Consider the following 17,471-nt stretch of genomic DNA (forward strand, 5'->3'; position numbering starts at 1 on the left):
GTCATTGCAGGGTCCAGAGCTACTGAGAGGGAGACCTCTTCGTCTCCATTTTAATTGAGCAGGAATTCTAAAGTAAAACTACTGATTGAGTTAAAAAATAATACCATGGCTTGGGGCAGGCACCCTTTAGCCCTCAAAGTAACATCCTTGCTTTTCAATACTCTAAAGAGCTCTTGTGCAGCAGATTTGCCTCATGCAATGTGTGTTTTGATCTCTTGACTGCTGCTTCCATGAGCAGTGATTGTGGATCCAAGTAAGAAAAAATCCTTGACGGTCAGGTCGTTTAATCCGGAAACGGCAGCTAGGGCAGAGGCGACAGACCGAGGGGTCGTCGTTGGTGGGCGCTCCGTGATCCGTGCGAGGATAGCGTAACCCGGAAGCGGAAGGGCTCCCGTCCCAGCTCCGGCCTCTCACCTGACCCAGCCCACCAGCGGGCTCCTGCCACTATGGACCTGTTTGGGCGCCGCAAGACACCTGAAGAGCTGTTACGACAGAACCAGCGGGCCCTAAACCGTGCCATGCGGGAGCTGGACAGAGAGTGCCAGAAACTGGAGACCCAGGAGAAGAAAATCATTGCAGACATCAAAAAGATGGCCAAACAGGGTCAGATGGATGCTGTGCTGCATCATGGCCAAGGACTTAGTACGCACCCGGCGCTACGTCCGCAAATTCGTACTGATGCGGGCCAACATCCAGGCTGTGTCCCTGAAGATCCAGACGCTCAAGTCCAACAACTCCATGGCCCAAGCCATGAAGGGAGTCACCAAGGCTATGGGCACCATGAACAGACAGCTGAAACTTCCCCAGATCCAGAAGATCATGATGGAGTTTGAACGGCAGGCAGAGATCATGGACATGAAGGAGGAAATGATGAATGATGCCATTGATGACGCCATGGGTGACGAGGAAGACGAGGAGGAGAGGGGGCTCGCTCAGTGTGGCTGCTGGTGGGAAGAAAGCAGAGGCTGCCGCTTCAGCCCTGGCTGATGCAGATGCAGACCTGGAGGAGCGGCTTAAGAACCTTCGGAGGGACTAACCAAGCAGCCCTACCTACCTTGAGGGGCCACAGGCATTGCCTCTGGAATAAAGATTGGACACTAAAAAAAAAAGAAAGAAAAAATCCTTGACAACTCTGTTCTTTTTTTCCAGTTATCATTATGTTACCAGTTGTGAGGATTTTGGTCTTCCTTTTAAAAATTTTTTAAAATTTAAAACATTTTATTGAGGGTACTTACAACACTTGTAACAATCCATACATCAATTTTTTTTTTAACATTTTATCAGGGGCTCATACAACTCTTATCACAATCCATACCCACATCAATTGTGTAAAGCACACCTGTGCATTCTTTGGATTTTGGTCTTCCTTACGCTGAGTTGTCACCCACACTGAAGGCTGCAGTCCTTCAACTTCATCAGCAAGTGCTTCACTTCCTCCTCACTTTCAGCAAGCGAGGTTGTGTCATTGGCTTATTTCAGGCTGATCATAAGCCTTCCTCCAATCCTGATGCTGTATTCTTCATATAATCTAGGTTCTCTGATGATTTGTTGAGTATATAGAATGAACAAGCATGGTGGGAGGATACAACCCTGACACACCTTTTCTGATTTTTAAACCAATCAATATGCCCTTGTTCTGTTTGCACAACTGCCTCTTCATCCATGTACAAGTTCTGAATGAGCACAATGAAGTGTTTCGGAATTCCCATTCTTCTCAAGGTCATCCACAGGTTATTATGGGTCACACAGTCAAATGCCTTTACATAGTCAACGAAACACAAGTAAAGGTATTTCTGGTATTCTCTGCTTTGAGCCAAGATCCACCTGACATCAGCAATGATATTTCTTGTTCCACATTCTCTTCTGACTCTGGCCTGAACTTCTGGCAGCTCCCTGTCAATGTACTGCTGCAATTGTTGTTGGGTGATCTTAAGCAAAATTGTACTTATGTAAAATTTTACATAACGATATCATTCTATCATATCAATGATGTCATTCTATAGTTTGATCAGTCTGTTGGGTCAGCTTTCTTTGGAATGGGCACAAATATGGATATTCCACAAATATGGATCAGTTAGCCATGTAGCTCTCTTCCAAATTTCCTGGCAGAGATGAGTGAGTGCTTCCAGTCAGTGCTGCTTCAGCTTTCTGAAACATTTCAGTGGGTATTCAGTCAACACCTGGAGCCTTGTTTTTGGTTAATGCATTCAGTGCATTTTTAACCTCTTCCTTCAGCACCATTGATTCTTGTTTATATGCTACCTCCTGAAATGGTGGACTGTCAACTAGTTCTTTTTCGTACAGTGCCTCTGTATTCTTTCTAGCTTTGGATGCTTCCTGCATCATTCAATATTTTGCCTACAGAACTTTCAAGATTTCAATTCAAGGCTTGACTTTTTTTCTTGAGATCTTTCGGTTTCAGATATGCATGTTCTTCCTTTTTGGTTTTCTAAGTCCAAGTCCTTGCACATTTTGTTGTAATATTTGGCTTTGTCTTCTTGAGCTGCCCTTTGAAATTTTCTTGAACCGGTATTGCATTGCATGTCAATTGTTTTAGGTAGTATTGTCATTTTCACAACAGTAAGTCTGCCTATCCACGAGCATGGGATAGTCTTCCCTTTATATAGGGCCTTTTTAGTTTCTGGTAGTGATGTTCTGTAGTTTTCTCTGAATAGTTCTATTGTTTATTTAATTGAGTTTATTCCTGAATATTTAACCTTTTGTGTGGTTATTTTCAATGATGTTGGTTTCTTAATGTCTTTCGTAGCTCTCTTCCCTGGCATACAGGAATCTGATTAATTTCTGGTTATTAACTTTGTATCTTGCTACCTTGCCAAATTCCTCTATTGTTTCCAGCAGGCTTTTTTTGTGGAGACTTTTGGGCTTTCTACAGATAGGAGCATATCATCTGCGAATAGCGAGAGTTCCACTTCTTTGCCTCTGTGTACTCCCTTGATTTCTTCTTGTTGTTGATGGCTCTAGCTAAAACTTCTAGCACGATGTTGAATAAGAGTGGTGGGGGGGGGGGACATCCTTGCCTGATCCCTGTGTTCAGTGGGAATGTTTTTAACTTTCCCCCATTGAGCATGATGTTGGCTGTTGGTTTCTCATATGTAGCTTTTATTATGTTGAGGAATTTTCCTCCTATTCCTGTTTTGTTGAGTCTTTTGAACAGAAATGGGTGTTGAATATTGTCAAGTGCCTTTTCTGCATCTGTTGATATGATCATGTGCTTTTTATTTCTTGCCTTATTTATGTGGTGGATTACATGTACTGGTTTTCAACTATTGAACAATCCCTTCGTACCTTGGTCATGGTGAATTATTTTTTTAATAGACTGCTGTATTCTGTTGGCCAGGAGTTTGTTGAGGATTTTAGCATCTATGTTCATGAAGGATATTGGTTTCTCATTTTCTACCCTTGTGGGGTCTTTGCCGGGTTTGGGTATTGGTGTGTTCTGCTCACGTCATAGAGTGAACTTGGGTGTTTGTTGTCTTTTTCTATGTTCTTGAATAGTGTAGTATTGGTGTAGTATTGTGTAGTATTGGTGTAGTATTGGTGTCAGATGAAATTTTCTTTCAGTTCCTTGACTGCATCCTTTCTTCCATTTGCTTTAGCTACTCTACAAAGATTGATAGGAAGATTGGTGGTGGAAGATTAAGTAGGTCGTATAGAGGAATATTTTATGGGAAGCGAAAATGATAATCTAATGTGCCAAGTTTTAACTCTCACACACCCCCGCCCACCACGCACACCTCCATGCATGTTAGAGGAAAATCACACTACTGTGGGTATATATTCAGGTGAGAGGTCAGAGCATTAAAAGGGTGAGCTGTGGACGATCTACAGTGGAGCTTTCATCACTGCCATTCTGTATTTCCCTCCCCTACAAAACACATTGATTGCCATCCAGTAAACAGGGAAAAAAATTGTGGCCATACTGGTGTGTGTGTGTGTACATATATCAAAGATAGGTGCCAAATTGTTATAAGTGTTGGCCGTAAAGGTGGGATTTGAGGGTTTTTTAAATGGTATTTTTGTTTCTATAACAAAACAGATCTTGCTGTGATAGTGATATTTTATTCCATTCTAAATTAAGTTACGCAAGAAGGACCTGGCATGGGAGAAGAAAGATCATGGGGTTAGGCTTGTTAGTTACTGGGAAGCCAGCATCTCACCTGACCTCCTTTTCTGGTTTCAGCTCTTAAAACTGTAATGACTGATGCTGTGGAACCGGTCCATTCTTTAGCTGATACTGTCCTGAAAAGAATAGATATCAACATCAAGTCCAAGTCCACTGTCCCTTCCAGGCTGAGCAGACTGAGCATGAGCCTCTTAAAAGGCTCTGGCATTGCAGACTGGAACAAAAAGAAGCGGCTTTTCAGGGCTATGAGACGGGATGAGGACAATGGCATCCATCAGAAAGAGTGGAGTAAGGTCCTCAGCTATCTCACCGTAGGGTCGAAATGGTGCCACAATCGAGTTGAACATGCTCCGTTTATCATCGATAGTTTATGTGAATCACCGAAGACACAGGAAGAAATTCTTCTGCCTCCCAGCAAATCAAGTGTGTTTGACTCAGAACTAGAACAGAAGACCAAATGCCGTTGCTTTACTCCACTTGCAAGGGCTGGTTTGGATTAAACCCAAAGAGGTAGTTTGGATCTTTAAAGATACAATAGGTTGTTTGTCTTTTATCTCCCTAGGTGGCTGTTGGCTATCAGCCTATATATGTCAATAAAACTTATTTTCTCATTCTAAAACAATATGCTTTCCGTCCCAGTCCCTCCACCTTGTTGGAAAACTTTTGCCTGGAAAAAGGGAGGAGCGGGGTGGGAGGAGAGCACGGGACCTAGCTTTCACTCTTTTGACCACCTCCACACAGGTTGTATGGAGTTCACATGCTGGACACATTACCGTGGGTACATGCAGAGGATAGGTTAGAGCATCAAAAAGTGGGCCGTGGAAGATATACACTCACTTCCATTGATTTCTCTCTCTTGAGAGCACCTGAGCTCGCCATGGAGTGACTAACATTGTTATTGGGATAACTTTGAGCTTATTCTAATTGACTTTAAAAATCATCCTAATACTTTGATTTAAACCCTTACCCCCTCTATCACATCATCAACTATCTGTTACTGACTTTGGACCAATTACATGTAACAGAGAGACAAACACACAGGGATCTATGTACACTTAGGCTCACCATACGACTGCTCACAAAAGCAAGAAGATGGAAACAACCCTAAATGCCCATCAGGAGAAGAACGGATAAAGAAGCTTAGGTACAAACGCACAGTGGACGAATAGGCATCGCTAAGAAGAAGTGACGAAACCACTAAGGACCACGCCGTGGACCTGGAGAACATTACAGTGAATGACATTAGCTTATCGCAAAAGGACAAATTTCTTATGCAGCCATGTAACATAAGGGGGAAAATCACCAAGACATGGACTTTCATAGCAAAGGTTATAGACTTTGGAATTTGCCAATGTGCGGAGGGCTAGGGAGGGGGAATAAAGCGATGGATGAGGTGGTTCAAGAGTGCTGACCTGGGTGTAGTTCAAGATGGTAATTCACAGAAAGGTAAGGGGAATCAAGAGGCTGGGGCGGAGTAAGCTTGTGGGGGGTTGAATAATAGTTTAGACTCTCAAATATAAAGTTGATGATCTGAAGTGTAGTCCCCAACATAAGTTAAAAAAAGAAAATCAATAGCCCTAGCCTTATCCACACCCCAAACCAAACAGAACTCTCTGCTATGGGGTTCATAAACATATACCTTCATTTCACACCCAAATCATAAACCTAACCCTCACCCTACCACAAACTCCTAACACGGACCTGCTAACCTCAATCCTGACCCTATCCCGAAGTCTAAACCTAATATTCACACTATTCCAAACGCTAACCCTAAATTTAAACCAAGCCGTAACCCTATACTAAACCCAAGCCCTGTCTCTAAGCCTTTCTATAATGGAATCTACAAGCATAACCCTCACCCTCACCCTTACCCAAACCCTAAACCTCACTCTAAAACTAAAGTTAACCCTAACCCTTTCCATAACCCTATCTCTAACTATATCCCAAGTCAAGCCTACACCTAAAACCCAACCCTAAACTAACCTTTTTCCTATTCCCAATGCTAATTCTAATGGTAGCTCTAAGCCAAACCTTAGCCGTGACTCTCTAACTTAACCCTATCCCAAATCCACACCCTAACATTAACCCTTTCTCTAACCCTATCCATAGCGTAATCCTAACCTTCACCTTCACCTACTCCCTAACTCAAAATGCTTTTAAAAAGCAGGGGCACACCAGCTACCGCTACCAATGGTTCTGAAAAGGATCTCATTAGAAGGTCCTGGATAGAGAAGAACAAAAACAGGGAAGAAACAAAACTCAACATTTTAAAAGTAGCTAGGCTTACTGGTTGGAAAGAGATGGGCGGGCCGCTCCCCGGTGGGCCACTTCCACGCCCCACTCACCCCTTCCCTGAGAACGTGGTCTTTAGTTACACTTAAAGTCTGGAACAGAACCCACTACTGTGGTAAAATAATCAGCTATTTAAGATAAAAATGGTAGCCTTTACTCAGAAACAAAGTTTAGAGAGCTAGAAAAGAGGGAGGGACAGCAACAGGAGCGAGAGAGAAAGTGGAATAAGAGGGTATTGAGGGAATGGGATATATGGGTGAACGGAAACACGTATGAATTATTGAATGTACAACTGATGATCTGCTCTGTGAACCCCCCAATTCACAATAAAAAGTAAAAACAAAACACAAACCAGGGCTGTGAAGTAGTCAATTAATATGGTCTAGTCCTCGTGTCTCTCACCATATCCCTTATTGAAAAATTGTAACTCCTGGTCTCTATGTCTGCGGCTCTAATCTCACTTGGGAGGGAGTTCTCTGTTACAAGATTAAGGTGGATGTACCCTTAGTCTCCACCTTGGTAAAGTCACCAGCCTTGGTTTCCTAGGGGGTACGGTCTGCTCAAAGACAAAAACCATACCTCCATCAAAGCAGTTCTTTGTGTACATGAGCCATCCTAGTGGCAGAGAGATAGGAAACAGGAAATCCCAGGACCATGGGAAGGGAAGCACAATCAAGATGTCCATCTAAAGTGGTGGAGGCTGAGACCAGAGACATCGGAACCTTCCGCATGGGAAATATTCGACAGGGCAAAAGAGCCAGGCCAAGACCAGAAGCCAAGAAGGAGACCATGAGACAGAAGTGAGGAGCAGCATTGAGACTATGACCGTGTGTGGCAGAGCCACAGCCAGTTTCCTGGCCCATGGAGACAGAAACCAAGGGATAACATGACCGAGGACCAAAGAGACATGGCTGCTGGTTGAAATGATGTGGTTCGTGACTGTTGATACTGCTTACTGATCCTGACTTGTTCACGTCCCACAATTGTGAGTTTTGTCTGTGAGTTCTGAATGGCCATTGCAATGAGTTATCAAACCCAGTGGAAAAGTAGAGGGTCATGGGGGGGGGGCAGTTGGTATTAGAATAGGGTAAAGCAGGCTGGAGAGGGAAAGCATGTCTGACCATTGCTTTGAGGCAGCAGGGAAGCCAGAGTAGGTCAGAAAGGGCCTCCTCCTCAGACCCTTCCATTAAATTTACAACAAAACTCACTGCCAGATAGTTGACGCCGACTCACAGCGACCCCTGAAGACAGGGTAGAACTCCCCCATGACTTTCTGAGATTGTAACCCTTTATGGAACTAGAAAGCCCCGCCTTTCTCTTGAGGAGCGGCTGGCGGTTTCAAACTAATGACCTTGCAGTTACCCCCCCCAACGCTTAACCATTATTCCACCAGGCCTCCTTGCTGTTTACAACAAGGGCACATTAAACTCTTTTTGTCTTGCCCTTCTTCCTGGTGACTAGGATGTGGACGTGATGGCTGAAATACAACAGTTGTCATGAATCAAGAAAAGATAGAAAGAAGCTAGATGACTTACGATGATAGAACTGTGTACCAGCGTTGGACAGCTTACCTTGAGACTTTGTTTATATGGGGGAAATAAACTTTTATCTCCTTTATCAATATTATTTGGGCTTAGGTCGCAGGCAAATGCAGTCCTGGGGGGTTTACCTAATCTTTCAACGGTGCTTTAAGAATTCAAGGAGATAATGAATATGAAGTCTTTAGTAGTTTGCCTGACATAAGAGGGCAATTTTTTCTAAAAGTAAAACTAAAACCCCAAAATCCCAAAAGTTTTAAACAGCTATGTGGAATTGGTTCTGCAGCTTTACTGTCTGACATTATTGTACCGTCTGAGATTATTGTAAACTTGATTATGGTGGACCGATCTAGGGTTTAATAGGATACTTGGTCAGCTGTTCTCCCTCCTGACCCAACCTGAATTGCTCGAGGCTCAAGTGTTTCTCACTTGTTCCATGACAGAAATTTCTTCTCTGGTTTTTAAAATATTGACGGTGTCCTCTTTTTTTTTCTTCCTTGAGTCTTCATTTTTATCTTCAGATTATTTTCTTTTCTTCTTGAGTTTGTTTTGTTCTTTATTGTTCCTGTTGGGTTTCCCAGTTCGTGAAGCACAGAAGGAGTAGATGTACAGAGAGGATAACTGATGCAATAGCTTGGGGATGTGGAGGCGGGGCTGGGAGGTGGGCAGGGGATGGGATTTGGGGAGTAAACAATGAATGTGGGAGGGAGCACTAGAACTGATTGAGATGATGTAGATACAGCTCACTTTAAAAGCGATTTAACTATGGAAGTTTATGGTATGTGAATACTATATCAAGAAAACTACTACGAAAGAGAGAAACCAAACTTGACCAAAGGTTACCATGGGTGAAGGAGAAAGAATTGTTGCTTAGGAAGTATTGAGCTTATGTTAATGGTGGTGGAATAATGTGTAAAAGGATATCAATAATGCTTGTACAACAAGAGTTTAATCAATGGCATTGAATTATACATGGAGAAGATATGGAATTCGAGAATGTTTGTTGTGTTTATTTTTGCTACAATTAGAATAAAAAGCACATGAATAACGAGTATAAGGAAGAACAAATTATAATTGTATGTGGTGATAATTGGACAACTCTTCTCGATATGACTGAATTACTGAATTGTATGGAATGCGGGTGAAGTGATAATCAAACTGTTAAAAATAATTTTAAAATAAAGTATAAAGAAAAAGAAATTGGTTCTGACAGTTTTGAAAGATGGGAAAGACCCAAGAATTAGATCTTACTTTAGTCATATTTTGCTCTTTTGAATTTGGCGATTATCAGAGTGCATTTTATGCACTTTCTGAGCCTTGGTTTTTCATATTCAAAATGAGAGTATTAAGCCCTATTTTACAAGCTTTACAGAAGTAAGGGGTACAGTGTTGTATAGGTGGTATAGAGTAAGGGTCTAGGTCATGACTACAGCTATTACCCAGGTATGTGGTGGCGGTGGGGGTGGGTATGGGGTGGCGGTGGGGGTGGGTTAGGTGCTGTTGAGCCAGTGCCTATAAGGAACAGGATGAAACACTGCCTGGTCCTGCGCCATCCTCACAACCGTTCCTGTGCTTGAGCCCCTGTTGCAGCCACTGTGTCCATCCATCTTGTTGAGGGTCTTCCTCGATTGCTCTGACCCCCTACTTTAACAAGCAAGCTGTCCTTCTCAGGGGACTGGTCCCTTCTGATCACAAGTCCAAAGGACATGAGACAAAGTCTCACCAGCCTCACTTCTAAGATTCAGTTTCCTTTCTTCTGAGAGTCCATGGCTATTAATATTCTTCATCGTCAATTCTTCTTTGATCTTCCTTGCATCCGTATGAAGTACCATATATACTCGTATATAAGTCGAGTTTTTCAGTACAAAAAATGTGCTGAAAAGCTGGGGTTTGGCTTATACATGGGTCAGTGGCATGAATGGATGTCATCTGGTCAAGCCCGACTAACAAAAGGAGGAAATCTCATGGAGCCTGACATAGAGTTAATAGCAAAGTGAGTTTGAGATGCATGGGAAGACATTCCAGAACACAGTGTGACGTGTCTTCCAGAAATGTAGTATTAGTAATGCTATGGATGGCAGTGAAGACTACGCTTTGTATGAAAATGACAGCAGTGATGGTGATGACGGCGATCTCAGTGAAGACAGCGTCTATGATATAACCTCACACCAGCTGAAGCTCTGCACTGGGATATGGATGATGATGAGGAATCCAGTTTTGAAGCATTTTAACTCTTTACATTTTAGGTTGGTTGCTGATTGAGCTCAGGGAATAGTACTCTTAAGGTATCATTGTTGATACCTTATGGTTTTTGTTGAACCTATTTTCCACTTACTGTGCTGGTTTATTAATGTTAAATGACTTGTCCTTTTATTTGTTTTTTATTTAAAATAAATATTTAAATACATTACCCCATTGATATCTCCATTTTTAGTAATCTTATTTTCATTTGTTTTATTGAAACCCACCAATAGCTTCTGCATTTCCCACCCTAGGTTTATACTCGAGTCAATCAGTTTTTCTGGTTTCCCAGGTAACAATTAGGTGCCTCGGCTTATACTTGGGTCGACTTATATTCATGTATATACGGTAATTAAAAATGCTATGGCTTGGGTCAGATATGTGGAACCCTGTTCTAATCTTTAGGGTGAGAAAGGTGTCATTGGTAGGGGTTGATGAAATAGTTAGAACTTTGGATGAGAAACACGACTCTGATTTTTGCCTCTGGACCCAAGAACTGAACCTTTAAATGCTGTCTACATTGGCATTTGCCCCCTTGGTCTTCTGCTTTAGATTCTCTCTTTGGCTTTTGGACTTACATTTCTCCAAACTTAGACTTCTTAAGATACCCTCAACTCTGTTATGATCACCAGTGTCCCCCCCACTCCTTGGCTGCATAGTTTTAGCACACCTGTCCCAACCTGATCTGAATGACATGGGACCCCTAATCTCTTCTGGGGGCTTGACAAAGTCATGCTTCCTGGTAGAGGCAAGTGACCAAAGAAAGGAGGAAATTGGCCCTCTGTGTTAGGCTGGGCTTCCTATGGAAGCCAAACCAGTGGCATTTATATGTGTATGGATATAGAAAGAGATTTATATCAAGAAATGGCTCACATAATTATAGACTGGTAAATCCAGTCCAGCCCAGCTCAAGTGTGGGGGTCATATTGTAAGCTGGAGACCTCGCCTGACCCATACAGCTGAGGGGGTTAATGAACCAAGAAACAGGAAGATCACAGGTTGGTGTTTTCCGCAGAGTCCAATGAGTTCAAAGCGAGTAGTCTGTTGATGGCTCTGGGATCAGCAGGTGATATGAACCAGATGCTGATGAACCAGATGCAGGAGCCCAATCCAGCAGAAGTGAACTAGATTCCTCACAATGTTGATCGATACTATCACAGATTGGTTCCTCCTTCCTCCCCTCCACTCCCCACTTTGCCCCTACCCTTCCAGTCCTGCCTTTCACTGCGGGCTGGACCGGAGCATGTGCACAGGTACATATGAGAGATAAGAGCTCTGGACACATGGAATCCAGGAAGAGGAATAGGAGTAGTGATACCTTCTACTTTTCTGATGAACCATTCTCTGCTCCTCCACTCCCAAGTGTGGACATCTCTCTCTCTTTTTTTTCTTGTTTGAAACTTTTTTGCTGTAACTTGGGTAGAAGATAGAGAGAAGACCATCCATTTCATATTCAGCAGTTCATACACATTTTCTTCATCTCATTCACTGAAATCCCATCAAGGTCACACCACTTATCTCAATCCTCCCTGTTTCCCATTTGCAGCCTGCCTTCTCTGCTAACCCTTCTGAACTTTGTCTTTGGACAAGAGCCCTTGGTCTTAAATGTTTGACTATTCTAAAATGTGTGCATCTCACTGGTGTTATTTTTCTGTTTTAGAATGCTCTGTCATTTGGCTGAGCATGGAGCTGTGTGTCATTCAATTTCAGACCATAATCTTGGAGGTTCTATCTGTCTCTACCCACCAAGTATGGTGTCTTTTGTGATTTTGAGTTCTAGTCTATCTTTTCCTCCGTCTCTCTTCGGGATCTTCCAATGTAATTCCTTTCAGAGGAGTTGGTAGTGGTATCCTGCTCCCCTCGTCAAGTTCTTCTCGTCTCGGGGTCATAGAGATTGATTTTTGTCTGGTTCATTAGTCCATTGGTCTAATTGTTTCCATAAGTCTTTGATTTTCACTACTCTTCCTTCTACTGGACAGGGAGAGATCAAACTTGGCATTTCTGAAATGTCATTCCGTCTCCCTCCATTTCCAGGGATGATTAAATCCATATATCCAGCTGTCTCCTTTCTCCAGGGCTCTCAGCCCTCATTTTCAAACACAACTGAACACTGTCTTCAGTTTAAGTAATTTTATCGACTGACCACATAAAGAAACAGAACTTAATCCAGGCTTTAATAAAATAAACATTATTAGGGTTCAGCACACAGAGTGTTGGGGATAAGCGAAATCTACTGTGTAGAGAGCTATTTTCTCTGAAAGGACAAGGACATTTCATGGGACTTTCCCAACTCCTAGATAAAATGTCTCCTGCAAATCCCAGTGTTCCTCTTGTTCTGACTCTATGTTCACCAAGTTTTCAGTTTCCCTTGTGACATGGGTGCCATTCCCTCTCTTACACACACATACGTGCACATATACCCTTATCAAACTAAGTCACTTAAATATCTCACAGAGGATATTTATATTTCCCCTCAAAATGTGCTTTAATTTCTGCTCTCCCAATTAACCTTAGTAATAGCTAATCTTTGTTGTGCTTTGCAATGTTCTTTCTATTACTGGGATTAACCTTTTTAAAAAAATTAAATCATTTTATTGGGGGCTCTTAAATATATTATAATAAACCATCCATCACTAGGATTAACTTATCTCACAAGAGTTTTATAAAGTAAATTCTATTCTTGCCCCCAGATTATAATTGAGAAAACAGACTCAGAGGGCTTAAATACCCTGTTAAGCTCATAGTTAGGGAACAGTGTAGTGGGGAGTTGAACCTAGGCAGCCTGACTCTACTAGGATATGTACTCAAAACCAGCAAGAAGTAAGGTTAACAGGAAAAAGAAAATATCAAAAGAAAAAATAAAATACTGGCCAATGAAAACCCAAGAAGGTACAATATGTGGCTTTGAAATGATTACTAATAAAGGCAGCGAAAAACATGATGGGCTTGACTAGGTCTCAGTCAAATAATAGAAACCATGCATTAGTAGAACAAAATTTCTCCTTCACCTTGGATTTTGAGAGAAATTTAAGGTCATTGTGTCAATGCAGCAGCATCATACATGGGAAAAACCTTAAGTCTTTCAAGGATTTAATTTTAGTTTAACAATCAACGGCAACGGAAACATCAAGAAACCAAATGATGAATTGCATTGGGCAAATCAGCTGCAAAGACCTCTTAAAAATCTTTAAAAAAAAACAACCCAGATGTCATCTCAATGTCTTAAGGGTGCCCTACCAGATCCATTTCCGGTCTTTTCCATCTCCTCATTTCCATGTGAAAGCTGGGCAGTGAGAAAAGATGACTAAAGAAAGAAGGGCATTTGAATGATGGTGTTGGTGAAGAATGTTGGCTTCAAACTGCCAGAAGAACAAATACTGCCAAGTTCAATGAAGTCCAGTGACTCTGGAGAGCTTTGAGCATTCAACGACTTTGTTGACCCAGGAGTTGTCTTGGAGGAAGTCCAGCCAGACTGCTCCCAGAAGCCAGAAGGTGAGACTTTCTCTTAGTTTGCACGTGTTATCAGGAGGGAACAGTCCCTGTGGAGGACATCATGGTCCTTAGATAAACAGACCATTAAAAAATAAAAGGGAAGCATTTACCCAAAAACAAAGTCCAGAGGGTTAGGAAAAGGGGAATGAAAACAGGAAATACAGGGATGAAGTGGGATAAGGGATGGTTAAATCTAGGAACTGCCACCAACGTGATGAAATAAAAAATAGGCATTGTTGATGGGAAACCTGATCTCTGGTCCTTCACTCAATTCACAATAAAGTTAAAAAAATTTTCAAGGCCACCGCGCAAGCGCAGCGTAGCGAAAAGCGCAAACTCCAGGGAGCGACCCGCGCACGCGTCGCCGTGCGCGCCCCGCGGGGCGCATGCGCAGTGGCTCGGGGGCGGTAGCGCAGCCGGCGCCGCCGGGGCGGGACGTTTGCTGCCGGGCCTGGCGCGGATTCGCCGCTACTGGCCTCGGCGGAGCCGTGAGGCGGGTAAGCGTCGCGTCGCGTCGCGCGGTAACAGAGCCGACGACGAGCAGCCGCAGGACGGCAAAGGCAGGCCCTGGTGGGATGGAAAACAAAGGGGGATCGTCCGCGTGAACTCTGCATGCCAGGAGCTGGCACGGGAGGGGGTGGGGTTGTGAAGCGGGAAAACTTGCCGGGCTTCGGGAAGGCGGGGCTAGTGGGTGATTGGCAGACGAGAGGCCAATAGGAGTAACGGAAGAGGCCGGGGAGGCGGGACCTCCGGAGGAGACCCAATGATGGTGCCTCAGGGTTAGGAACCTGCACGCGGGTCTGTCCGAAACGCTTTCCATCAATTCCATTTTTCTTTTTTAATTATGTGGTCACCGTGAGGCTGTGAGGATGAACGCTTAACCTTCTCTCTTACTGATGGAAAAACGAGCTTATCTACGATAACGAAATTAAGTAGTCCAAACCTAGCATCCTGACCCCAGAATACTGTAACCGCTAATCCAAAGAATTTGGACGAATGGAGCCAGGACCAGCTAGCTGGTTGGCAGAAGTGGGGAAAGTGGAAATTCACCAGCTCCAACGGGTGTCATAGTGGCGGACGGTTTGCAGTGACCGATTAAAAAATATATAAATTGCCTGTCCCGTTTTACAAGGACACTTTGGTTGGACTGAACCCCAGACCTTTTGGCTGGCAGCTGAGCACAATTAACCCATTTGCACCCGCAATCAATTACCAGCTGATTGGTTCCTCCACAGAGAGCGAGAGCACACAGAAGGGAGGCAAAGCCAGAGCAAGGTGAAGTGAAGAACCAATCCAGCTGCCATGGAGCCTGTTCTGATTCACAGCGGCTCTGTGGGCAGGCGACAATTACAACTGTGGGGTTTTTCGAGACTGCACATCATTATGGAAGCAGAAAGCCTTTAGGTTTCATTTCCAGATCTGAAGTGTGACCGAGGGCCAACTCTGGCCTGAAGTGTGACCAGGGTCCAACCAATCTCTGTCTGACCAGTAAGCCTGGCCTTTTAAAAATGACTGAGTGTTGTTCCACAGTTTTCTCCCATTCTGTTGAATGCCTTCTAATGTGGTACCCTCCCCTCACCCCTTTCAGAGCAGTTGGGAGTGGTAGCTGGGCACCATTGTAGTTCTTGGGGTCCCGGGACCATAGGGAGGGAAGTTTTTGTGGTCCATTGAATTCATTGTTTCCATGTGTTTTCAATTTTGTTCACTATTCTGTACAGGGAGAGACCAATAGCTAACCTTAGTTGGCCACTCTCCAGCTTTTAAGACCCCTGGCTACTCACCAAAGTGAATGTAGAATATTGTCTTTGTAGACTGTTATGCCAATTGACCGTGACGTCTCCTGAGACTGTGGTCACGAGCCCTCAGATCCAGTGACTCATTCTCTAAAGGTGTTTAATTATGTCAGAAATCTTATAAAATTGCCCGTCATATTCAGACCCGTAATTTCTTAGGAGGCTCCATCCTATTCATGGGTATATTTGCAGCAAAAGTCAACACCCATGTATACCTAGTCTCTGTCCTCTCCCTCGTGCACTCATCCATCTTGAGGGTCTGTCTAGGCATCCACTTGAGATCACTCTTATTGCCAGATGAGGTATATAATAGTGTTTGCTTCTGTTGTCTTTAGCTCTTGCGCTCCACTCTGACTTTCTCTGCTGCCATCCTCTTTTGGGGCCACCTCTTATTGTTTATTTCCTTCTCCTTCACTAGCCCATAGGTTCCCAAACTGTTCAGAGAAAAAATTACTCAGAGCCCCCTTGGCAATGAAAGACCTGTGGACTGTAGCCCACAATCCAGGATAAAGTGTAGGTATCTGCTTTTGTCATCTCTCTGGATTATTTCACTACCTGTCAGGGGGCAGGATTGCCCAATTTGGAAAACACTGCCAAAGCCAGTAATTTACACCCCCACCCTTAGAAAGCATTGAAGACCTTTAAAGAAGCCTTTTATTGTCATTTAAGTAGTGGTTTACATATCAGATCATCATTTTTGCATTCAACAACTTTAAATGCCTGACTGGACCTCCCAATATCTTTCTCTGTCCCCTCCCTCCTTTTTTTTTTTTAAACATTTTATTTTAGGGGCTCATACAACTCTTATCACAATCCACACATATACATACATCAATTGTATAAAGCACATCCATACATTCTTTGCCCTAATCAGTCTCAAAGCATTTGCTCTCCACTTAAGCCCTTTGCATCAGGTCCTCTTTCCCCCCCCCCTCCCCGCGCCCCCTCCCTCCTTCTTGTGCCCATCTCCCTCTTGTAGAATGTTGTCTTGCCCTTCACCCAAGTTAACACCTGGCTACCCTCTTGCCTATTACTTCCTCTTCCTTTCCTCCTCCTTCCAACCATGGTAAACCCTCCGTTTCTTTTGATATGGAAAGCATTTCTTGATTTAAAAATGATACTAATAATGGTCTCATGCAGTATTTGTACTTTTGTGATTGACGACACCTAGCAGTCCCCACATCCTTCTGTGTCATAAAGCGTTTCACAGCTTTGCAGTTTTTCATTGTGTGTGTGGACCAAAGGTGGTTTTTATCCATCCTTCCTCTTAGCGCGGCTGTGAGTTGTGCTCCAGGGAAGAGGGCTTCACATGCATCTGCTCGTGCTGTTCGAGCTCCCTTCTTTGGGAGCGTGTGTACCAAGCGGTGCTAGTGCGGGTGCAGCATATTTTTATTCCCAGTTGTTCAAGGAAGTGCCATCCTGCCTTCACAGCCCCTCCAGCAGTGCGGGAGGGGTTCAGTCTCTGCACCCCCTGCAGCATTTCATTTCTGCTTTTTGGAACTTCGCTGTCAATTCTGGGGTGAGATGGTATCTCCTCCTTGTTTTGATTTGCGTCTCTTGAATGGATCCTGACCGTAGGTATTTCTTCATGTGTTTGTTTGGCTGCCTGAATGTCTTTGGTGGTCTCTTCCTGTCCTCTGTTCATTTTGCAATCAGATGATTCGAATTTTCCTTGGTGACGTGTGGAGGATTTCTACAAGCTTTAGAGATTAGTCCCGTGTCCAGTAGATCAGCGCCAAACACTTTTTTTCTCCACCAGTGGGTTCTTGTGGGAGAAGGTCAGATGCTCACAGGCATCCTCCCAGAGGACAATCAGTTGCCAGACTGCAGTAGGCCCCTCTCCCTGCTGTTAAGGACAATAGACGCCTGCAGTCATCTATTTGGTTCCTGTAGGTGGGGTTTACATCCTACTGATAATGGTTCCTATGGAGATCCAGAGAACAGACCAAAGTTGAACTGCCACCCTAAATC

General features: G+C 43.6%; 1 protein-coding gene and 1 pseudogene across 3 annotated transcripts in view; both read left to right on the top strand.

Moving 5' to 3' along the window:
• Positions 1-431: 431 nt before the first annotated feature.
• LOC142451247 (charged multivesicular body protein 2a pseudogene) lies at positions 432-1,120 on the top strand (annotated as a pseudogene).
• A 12,995-nt stretch (positions 1,121-14,115) lies between these two features.
• DDX11 (DEAD/H-box helicase 11) overlaps positions 14,116-17,471 on the top strand; it is a 43,468-nt gene continuing 40,112 nt past the window's right edge. For 2 of the 3 annotated variants that reach the window (XM_075552219.1, XM_075552218.1), the window contains exon 1: positions 14,116-14,204. The gene's annotated coding sequence lies outside the window, so the exon portion shown is untranslated. The remainder of the gene's footprint in view (positions 14,205-17,471) is intronic. The other variant, XM_075552217.1, reaches the window with a different exon arrangement.

The sequence above is a fragment of the Tenrec ecaudatus genome, chromosome 6 (genome assembly GCF_050624435.1).
Source record: "Tenrec ecaudatus isolate mTenEca1 chromosome 6, mTenEca1.hap1, whole genome shotgun sequence".
Taxonomy (NCBI): Eukaryota; Metazoa; Chordata; class Mammalia; order Afrosoricida; family Tenrecidae; genus Tenrec; species Tenrec ecaudatus.